Below are 9,296 nucleotides of genomic sequence, written 5' to 3'. Positions count from 1 at the left end.
ATTATGGGCTGAATTTTGACTCTCCCCAAAATTCATATATCCAAGTCTTCAAACCCAGTATCCCAGAATGTGACTGTATTTGAAAATAGAAACTTTGAAGAGGTAATTAAGGTAAAATGAGGTCTTAAGGTCAGGTTCATATTTAATATGACAGGTGTCCTCATAAGAAGTGCAGATTATGATACAGACACACAGACTGAGGAAAAATCATGTAAGAATTCAGTGAGAAAGTGGCCATGAGCAAGCCACAGAGAGGCCAGGGAAGAAATCAAACCGGTTAACATCTTGATCTCAGATATTTACCTTCCAGAAATGTGAGAAAATACATGGGTATTGTTTAAGTCACCCAGTCTGTGGTACTGTGTTATGGTGTAATAAACTAACCCACAGCAGGTCCTAGCTTTCACCTCAGCCAAGAATCCAAGCTGCTTTCACCTTGTAGCTCCATGTCACAACAGATGTTAAGTGCTGAACAGAAACGAAAGCATGGGAGTGATGCACTGGCTTCTGTCTAACTACAAATGAACCAGCCAGGAAGGTGAGCTAGACAAGATGGAGACGGGTGCTTGTCATCTCTCCCATATGTTATTACGGTGCTCAATGAAAAGCAACTATTATAATTGATGACAGGAAGTCTCTTCATAGCTTGGAATTGTTTCTGGGAATGTCTGCATAGCCTTGAAATCTTCCAACTTTTTCTTGCACCTACAAGGTGACTGGTGGTTTCAAATACAGGATTACATCCAGTTTTAAAACAATTCTGTAAGTCTTGGCAGGGAGGGTCAACCTTATTCTCTCAATAACACTTGGCACTGTCCTTTTAATAACCTATATAATTTCTTCAGCTATACACGTGCCTGTGGCTCACTGCAAGCCAGGATTTTCCTGTGGAGCAGGTACACACACAAGAGACAGCGGAAGGATGTTTAACTATTGTTTATTTCTCATCAGAGCTGGCATGTCCCCCAAAGTACCCTGCTAACCTCCTAGGCAGTCTTCAAGATTTTTTTTTTGTTTTTTTTTTACCCTTCTTGGTAGACCCGCATCCTTACAAAGGGATGTCTATGGCCTCTAAACTCATCCCCCAAAGTTTTTGAAGGAAACGCACTCTCGGCATTTGATCATCTAACAAAGCTTATTCATCCTCTGTTTGTGTTCAGTGCCCTGTTTCAATAAACTGCATCTCATTAAAACCATCACTCACAACAACGCACAACAAGTATCAAATATTAGGAAGATTTCAAATAAGCTATATCTGACCTTAGGATTACATCCCTAAAACCCATATATTATGTGGCAAGTCAGATTTTACTCTGCAGCCTATTTGGTAATATGTTGATCGTGTGTTGAAGATGCCCGGCCTAGGTATGGAAATGTCACTATCCAAAGTGAATAGTCACATCGAAAGGCCATTATCACAGAGGAACCAGGGAGAGGGATGGATGAGTCAGGGAACTTCTGCAGGGAGTGGGAATGGTCTATCTCAGGGGAAGGCCAGGTGCTTCTAGGCTTTTGCGCTGACAGTTGAGCAGCCACCTCCAAGCACTCTACACCAGGAAAAATAGGGGCTAGTCTCATATCTATTCTGGTGCACATGTGACTCCTCAGTCCTCACACTTCAGAAGGTGAGACCGTAATGAGAAGTTAGTCAGGAGGCCGGGTTCCAGAGTTGCGCAAAAGAGCACACAGGGGAGATCAAAAGGAGGGGCAGGGGCTGTAATAGGAAAAGTTGCTGGGGTGGACAAATCTGCCAGCACCTGGACATTCTGCTCTCAAGAAACCTAGGGCTTAGAACAAGAGGACTTTAGGTAAAGAAAGCCAATAATGTTCCCCAAGTGTATTTTATTCCCATTTGACCTTCCATCTTGCTGCCTAACTTAATACCTTAGCCACACCATTCATCTTTATTTCACCTGAGAGACATTAAGAAGTGTGAAAAGAAGTGATTTAACAGGCAAAGGCCTTCCTCAGGATGGGAGGACTGGGGACAGTGTGGGCCTAAATGAATTCAGACCAGGGCTCATGTCACAACCTTGTCACATTCTAGCTATGTGGTCTTGGGAATTTATCAAGCATTATGAGCCTCAGGTTCTTCATTTGCAAAATGAGTTTGATAAGCCCTATCTTGTAGAATTGCTGGAATGTACATAATGTGAATAACACACCTGCCACAGTGCCTGGCATATATTGGAATTTTCATAAATGGCAGTTGTTATCAATGATTACCACACCAAAGGTTACTGTCTTTTGTGAAATGTTCAGCTCTTAGTTTTGTTATCCCAAACATCTGAGAATATGTAGGCGAATGTGTCATGGAATACCAGCTTAACCAAAACTTTGGCTTCATAAATAAAACTCAGTACATTTTTTTTCTGAAAGGGTATATTGTATAATTTGGAAAAGGCAAGGCATCTTCAGCTGGAATGCAACTCAAAGATGCTAGAATTTGAGTCAAACACCAACTCCTTTATACCTTCCCCATTGCTCATCCTTCCAAACCACTATTTTATTTATCCTCCAGTAAAATCTAGCCCTTGCTTACAGTTGCCCACATCACAACTGAAATAACCTAATTAAATGTCTTTCAATGGAGTAGGCTCTGGTTCTCCCAAGCCAGGCAATTAAGTGCCAGCCTAGAGGCTTCTGAGCAACACTTCAAGGGATTATCGTCCTATGTCTCAGGAAACCCTTGCAGATGATGGTTATCAATCACCTAGTTCTTGCACTGTGTTCAAGCTCACCAGTTAGAGAGCTGCAAGACACCTTCTATTAATTTCCCATGTGGAGACTCCTCTCTGCCTCATCCTCCACCAGAAGGAACTACTCAGAGCAGTTTTCCATTCCAGGTTTTTCTATCACCTTCTGAGAGTCTGGGCCCTGCCACTACCCAGCTTCATAACAATCAGCTCCCACAGAAGCACCAGAAGTTTCCCGAAGGGCAAAACTGTCATAGCTCTGGGCCCTTTTACTTGAAGGCTCTATCTGGAGTTTCACCTCCCCACTCCTTTTTAAACTAGTTTTTATGATTGTAGAGAGTATCTTATCACACTCCTGATATGGCTTCTGAACCTAGACTCCAACATTTTATGGGTGGAGATAAGTCTTGGTTTTCATAGTATCCTCACTACTAAGAGCACGCTCCACAAGCAACTGCTCAAAGAATGTTTAGCAAATAGTCACTGAGGCTTTTATTTATTAAGATTTAATTTCTGCTACTTTCTTGAATAAACCAAGCAAAGCCAGGTATATATCCTTAATTTGGAGCAACAACAGAGTAACATGATAAGGATATGCAAATATCACCATACTTTATTCTGTTCCACCATTTAACTGCTGAGTTATTTCAAATTTTAAAGAAAATTCTTATCCGAACACCACATTATATTGTTTCAGTTCACAAAATAAGACAGATTTTCCCTTTGTTTCTTATGAAATATCAAACTCTCTCTTAAATCAGACAAACAGCAATACAAGTGTGAATAATATTCATAAACTAAGATTCTGAAGTGAATTAAACCAATTGGAAGGAGAAGCATTTGTAAAATATACCCCCCCACACACAAAAAATGTTAAACTCTTAAGTCACTCATATGAAACAGAAACACAAAAAACACTGTGGTCCCTCTACCTCCACTCTGGACCTCCACTGCCTAGAACCTCGTCTGCCATATTCAAACACAGAGGGGAAATCTGCTTCAGACATCACTCAGGACAGAAGTTGGTGGACATGACACTGGGGCTTGCACTGGCCGTGGCAGTAGCATCATCTGTGGTGTCAATTATGGCCTGGGCTCTGTCTTCCACATCTTTCAAAGCATCCATGTACCAGGATGGAAATGAACTAGGGATGATACTGGATAGCTTGGCTAAAAACTCTAGGACTTTTCTCTTGCTGGCCTCTGAATGGGCTCTTGGACCCCATAAGAATTCATAACGTGGAGGAGCGTTGTTGGGCACCTCCCAGTACTCCAGGTACTTTCTCTGCACCCAATCTATAGTGAGCAGCTTTCTGGGATTCCCATATATAAAGTGCTCTGCTCCCTCCCAGCACACACCCCTATTGCACTCAACACTTCCCAGAGGACCTCCTCAGGGACACAGCTGCCCTTTATGGAGATCATACTGAGAATAAGAATCAGGAGACAGTTCTGGGGCATGCCCTGGTAATCAATCAGGCTTCCCTCATAGGTGAGGTCTAATGTGTCTTCAAAGAAATAGGAGTGGTTGTCGGGGTCCATATCAGTCAGGGCAATGCCAAAAATTAGCTCCATGAGCTCATGGGCTTTCCCGAAGATCATAGGAAAATAGTTGCTATACTTCTTGATGACAGTTGTCAGCATCTCTGCCTTTGGGACAGGCTCTTTTGTTTGATATTTGAGGAGAAGAAACTGCATCAACTCAGCCACCTTTTCATCCAGGGCTTACCTGGGCAAGGATTCACTTTCTGTCAAGGCCTGCCAGGTAGCTGTATCCTCCTCTTCTTCACTGCTGGACTCCTCATCCAATCGGGTCCACAAAAGAGGGGATGAGCAGGAGTTTAGAGGACTCTGGGGAGGACTCTGTGGAGGACCCTGGGGAGAGATCTTGGGAGGACCCTGGGGAGGAATCTCAGGAGGACTCTAGGGAAGAGGTGGCATCCCAGCAGCAGGCATATCCTCATCTTCTGGAGCACCCAGAATCAGAGTAGAGGGTGAGGATGAGGAAGAGGAAGAGGAGGAGGGGAATAAAAAGTGGAAAGAGGAAGGGGAAGTGGAGGAGGCATCCTCCTCTTCCTCATCTATGGAATCCTGTGCATCTACCAAGTCCTCTATCACACTTGGGTTCTGGAAGTCTTCCTCAAAGCTGAGGCATGGAAGGTTTGGAAAGAGGCATGAGACCTGTTGTTCAGGAGCAGCAGGTAAACGTGTGAGCAGGGATGGGGATGACAGGATCCCACAGGCCTGAGGAAGAGAGTGACAGTGTGAGTGGCTTCAGCTGAGAAACTCATCTATGATGGCTCTGACAAAGACCGGCTTATAGCTCTTCTTCTCTTAAGGNGAGCAGCAGGTAAACGTGTGAGCAGGGATGGGGATGACAGGATCCCACAGGCCTGAGGAAGAGAGTGACAGTGTGAGTGGCTTCAGCTGAGAAACTCATCTATGATGGCTCTGACAAAGACCGGCTTATAGCTCTTCTTCTCTTAAGGTGGTGCTCTAGGGCCTAACAGGTCTCCTGTCTTCCTAAGAGGTTTGTTCCCTCAGAATCTGTAGGAGGATGTGAGAAAGCACCTCGGGATACAGATGCCAGGCAGAACCACAGGCTCCGGGACTGACAGTAGGTGGGAAGGGCCGGGTGCTATGGGGTCTCCCCTGTTTGTGGGGGTAGGGCCCTTGGTACACAGTCAGGGTGTGCACTCACTTTGACTCCTGATTTTGCCTGGGCCTCCTCTGCTGTGCTGGTTTTAGGAAGTGTGCCTCAGACCCAGGTCTTCAACTGCTGGTTCCTGGAGCACCTGCAAGACGAAGTGAGGGAGCCCCTCAGGCTAAAGAGTGCAGCAGAGCCTTGAGCCTCGAGCCTCCCAGGGCTGACAGCTGGGGCTGGCCAGACACCCAGAACCCCACAGTTCTGGACTGCATGGTCCCATCAGAATTTAATTAGCATCCTCACCTTTTCTCAGACAGGGTCATGTCCCTACCACTCTTCTGGCCTGAGCCAAAACTTCAGAGCAAACTCCACATCCCTGAGAGCAGTAGGAGGTGGTGAGGTGGCAGTCGCCTCCCAGCACTCTACCACGGGGGTAGTCGAGGTGTCCTCATGTCTGTTCTGATGCACATGTGACTCCTCAGTCCTCATTCTTATCCCCAGCAGGGCCTGGGAATCTTCCCTCTGCCAACTGGAGGCAGCTCTCCCTGCTGACTTGCCATGGGACCCCCAGACCAAGGCCTCCTCCTCCCCTACACCCCTCACCCAGCAGGGAGGTAAATAAGTACCAGCCTAGAGACTCCCGCGGCCGCTCAGCCTGAGCTGGCAGGGGAGCTCTACGAGGGCTGGTATGAAGAGCAGGGTGGGAATCTCTGGGGAATTTGTCCTCTGAGGTGGGGGTTCCCCCGGTCCTCCTCAAAGTCTTCCTATTTATTCCCTAGAGTGCAGGCACCCCCTCCCTTCTTCTGTTGTGGGGACGCCAAGGTCAGCCCCAGCAGCCATCTTCCTGTCAGTGGCCTGCAAGTCCTACGGCAGGGCAGGGTGGACCAGGGCTGCTTCTCTCCTTGGTGAGAGGTCCCTCAGTTCTCCCTTAGACCCCTTACCTTGAGGATTGGCCAGGTCTAAGACTTCTCTCTGCTGACCTGAGTCCAGACTCCTCACAAAATGCCTCAGGTCCTTCAGACTCCCACAATGCAAGTCGGGAAAGCACATCCGAGAACCCTGCCAAGGTTGACCAGGGTTGACAGGAGGGGCACCGTGGGGCGGGGTCTCCTCTCTATGGAAAAACCACCCCCCACCTCTCCACCTCCTTCCACCTTTTCCTGACCACTTCCCCACACTCCACTTCTTCCTGCCCTCCTCAGGGCCCCTCCCACCCTTTTGTGCTGATCTCCCTACCCCTTCCCACCCCTTCCTGCCACCTCCCGGTCGTCTTTCACCACTTCCTCCCCTCCTCCCTGTCCCATCCCACACTTTCCCACCCTCCTCCCATTCCTCTTTCACCACTTCCTCTGCTTCTCCCTGCCCCCTCCCACTCCCTACCACCCTCCTCCCTGCCCCCTTCCACTCCTTTCCACCCTCCTCCCTGTCCCCTTCCACCCCTTCCCGCCCTCCTCCCTGACCCCTCTCTCCCCATAATGCCCACTTCCCTGCCCCTTCCCACCCTTTCCTGTTCACCTTTTGCCCCTTTCACCTTTTATTGCCCACATTCCCACTACTCCAACTCCTTCCTGCCCACCTTCCCACTCCCTCCCACCTTTTCCTACCCACCTCCCAACTTCCTCCTACCCCTGGGGCCTACCAACCTGCCCCTTCCACTCCTTCCTGCCTACCTCCCCACTCCCACCTATTCCTGTCCACTTCCCAGCCCTTCGCCCACCTCTCCCTGCTCACTTCTCTGTTTTTCCCTCTCCACCTGTTTTGTCCAGAGGTGACAGCAAGGAATGGCTGGGCGACACCTGGGCCTCCCCTCCATGTTGGGAGGTCACTGTCCTTCCACAGAGTTCCCTTCTTGCTTGTTGGCCAGCCCCAGGCCTCCTTTCTCTGCTTAACTGAAGCTGCCCGGTGTCTGAAATGAGGTGGGAAGGCCCCTCTGTCTTCCTTAAGGTTTTACTCCTTCCGGGGCCTGCACTCCCCGCTTCTCCTGTCCAGACAGCAACGGTTGTTCTGTCATCCTCTAAAATTCATTCCAAAACCTTCTACTTTAAGTACTGCCGTGTGTGAAGTTAATATAATCTCTCTCCTAAGCTATGTCAAAGGCTCCCTTCGTTTTGCTTCTTTTCCTATCCTTGTCCCAGAAAAATCCATTGTCTTTTCAGCAGCCTGTGTGTGATTTTAAAAAATTATTTTTTAAATCTTATTAATATGTTACCAATTTTATTAATTTTAAAATACACTGATCAGATTTAACTATTATGTGAAACTGTATGTATTTTGGCAAATGCATGGAGTTCCATATCTACCAACCAAGTGTCACACTGACCAGTTCCATCACCCGAAAAATCCCCTGTCCATCTCTTTTGAGGTCAGTCAAGACACTTCTCCAAAGATTCTAGCACCTATGCTCTGTTTCCAGTTCATACAGTTTTAACTTTCACAATATGTCATATGAGTAGGTTCACAAAACATGGATTTAAAAGTGTGGCTGTATCATTTTTTATGTCAACTAGTAAGAAATGAGAATTCCTCTTGTTGCATAGCCCCTCTTACATTTAGTATTTGATTTTCAGATTTCAGCTATTCTAATAAGCCTGTGTTTGAATCTCCTTTGGTTTTTGTTTGCATCTTCCTTTATGACAAATGACGTTGGTCATCTTTTTTTATATGCCTTTTTCTGATTGGTATATTCTCTTCAGCAAAGTGTCTGTTCAAATCATTTGTGTCTTTTTAAAAACTAACAGACATCATTTTCAGAGCATTGCTAATCCAAACATACAAAGAGAAAACTTCATCAAAGTTACAGAGTTCCCACATACCTCTGCCTCCCCATTCCTGCCCTATGCACACACACACACACTGTCTCCTATTATTTATATTTTGTATTATTATGGCATGTTTGCAACAATTGATGGACCTGTATTGATATTTCATTATTAGGTCAAGTCCACAGTTTACATCAGGAATCACTCGACATTGGGGATGCTATAGGTTTTGATAAGTGTGTGATGGTGAATATTCATCATTACAGTATCACACAGACTTGTTACACCATTCTAAATCTCCTGTGTGCTCCACCTATCAATCCCCCTTGCCCCAACCCTAACCTCTCAGCCTCTGGAAACCACTGATATTTTTAGTGTATTCATAGTTACCTGTTTCTGAATATTGTATGATTGGAATAATACATTATGTAGCCTTTTAAGATTTTCTTCTTTCACTTAGCCTTATGCTTTTATGATTCCTCCAGGTCCGTCCTACCAACAATGACTGAAAGTTCCTGTTGCTCAACATACGGGTCAACATTTGATGTTTTCGTGTTTTGGATGTCAGCCATTTTCCTGGGTGCAGAGTGCTATCTCCTAGGTGCTTTAATTTGCAATTCTCAAATGACATATAAAATTGAAATATGCTCATTTTAAATTCCTATATATTCATTGTTTGTGTACCTGTTTATAGTTTTTGTCCACTTTAAATTGGGTTTTCTATTTTCTTATAATTGGGTTTCAGCGTTTTGTGCATATTTCAATATATATCTTTTATCAGATATGTGTTTCACAAAACATTTATCCCAGTCTCCAGCTTGTCTTTTCCTGATCTTAACAGTGACTTTTCAGAGTAAAAGCTTTTAGTTTTAATTAAGTCCAATGTATCTCTTTTTTCTTAGGTAGCTGGTACTTTTAGTATTGCATCTGAAAAAGTTATCATCAAAACCAAGGTTACCCAGGGTTTGCACCCATAAGTTTAACCAAATTTTGGTGTTACATCTAAAAAAGTCATCACCAAACCCAAAGTCACCTAGGGTTTGCCCCCATAAGTTTGGCCAGCATTTAAAATGCTGATAAAATATGTTTGTGAATAAATGAATCATTTCCCCATAGACAATTATGGGGAATAATAATAATTTCCTCTATTAAATGTGAAAGAATTAACTGGTGAAATATTTTAGGAAAAAAGTC

At 45.3% G+C, this 9,296-nt stretch overlaps 1 pseudogene; it reads right to left on the bottom strand.

Annotated features, from left to right (window-relative positions):
- Positions 1-3,702: 3,702 nt before the first annotated feature.
- The window catches only part of LOC108544988 (melanoma-associated antigen C3-like), a 66,964-nt pseudogene continuing 61,370 nt past the window's right edge, over positions 3,703-9,296 (bottom strand).

The sequence above is a fragment of the Rhinopithecus bieti genome, unplaced genomic scaffold (genome assembly GCF_001698545.2).
Source record: "Rhinopithecus bieti isolate Rb0 unplaced genomic scaffold, ASM169854v2 scaffold_28580, whole genome shotgun sequence".
NCBI lineage: Eukaryota > Metazoa > Chordata > Mammalia > Primates > Cercopithecidae > Rhinopithecus > Rhinopithecus bieti.
Note: the sequence above shows the minus strand (reverse complement) of the source record. Positions and strands in the feature narration are given on the sequence as shown.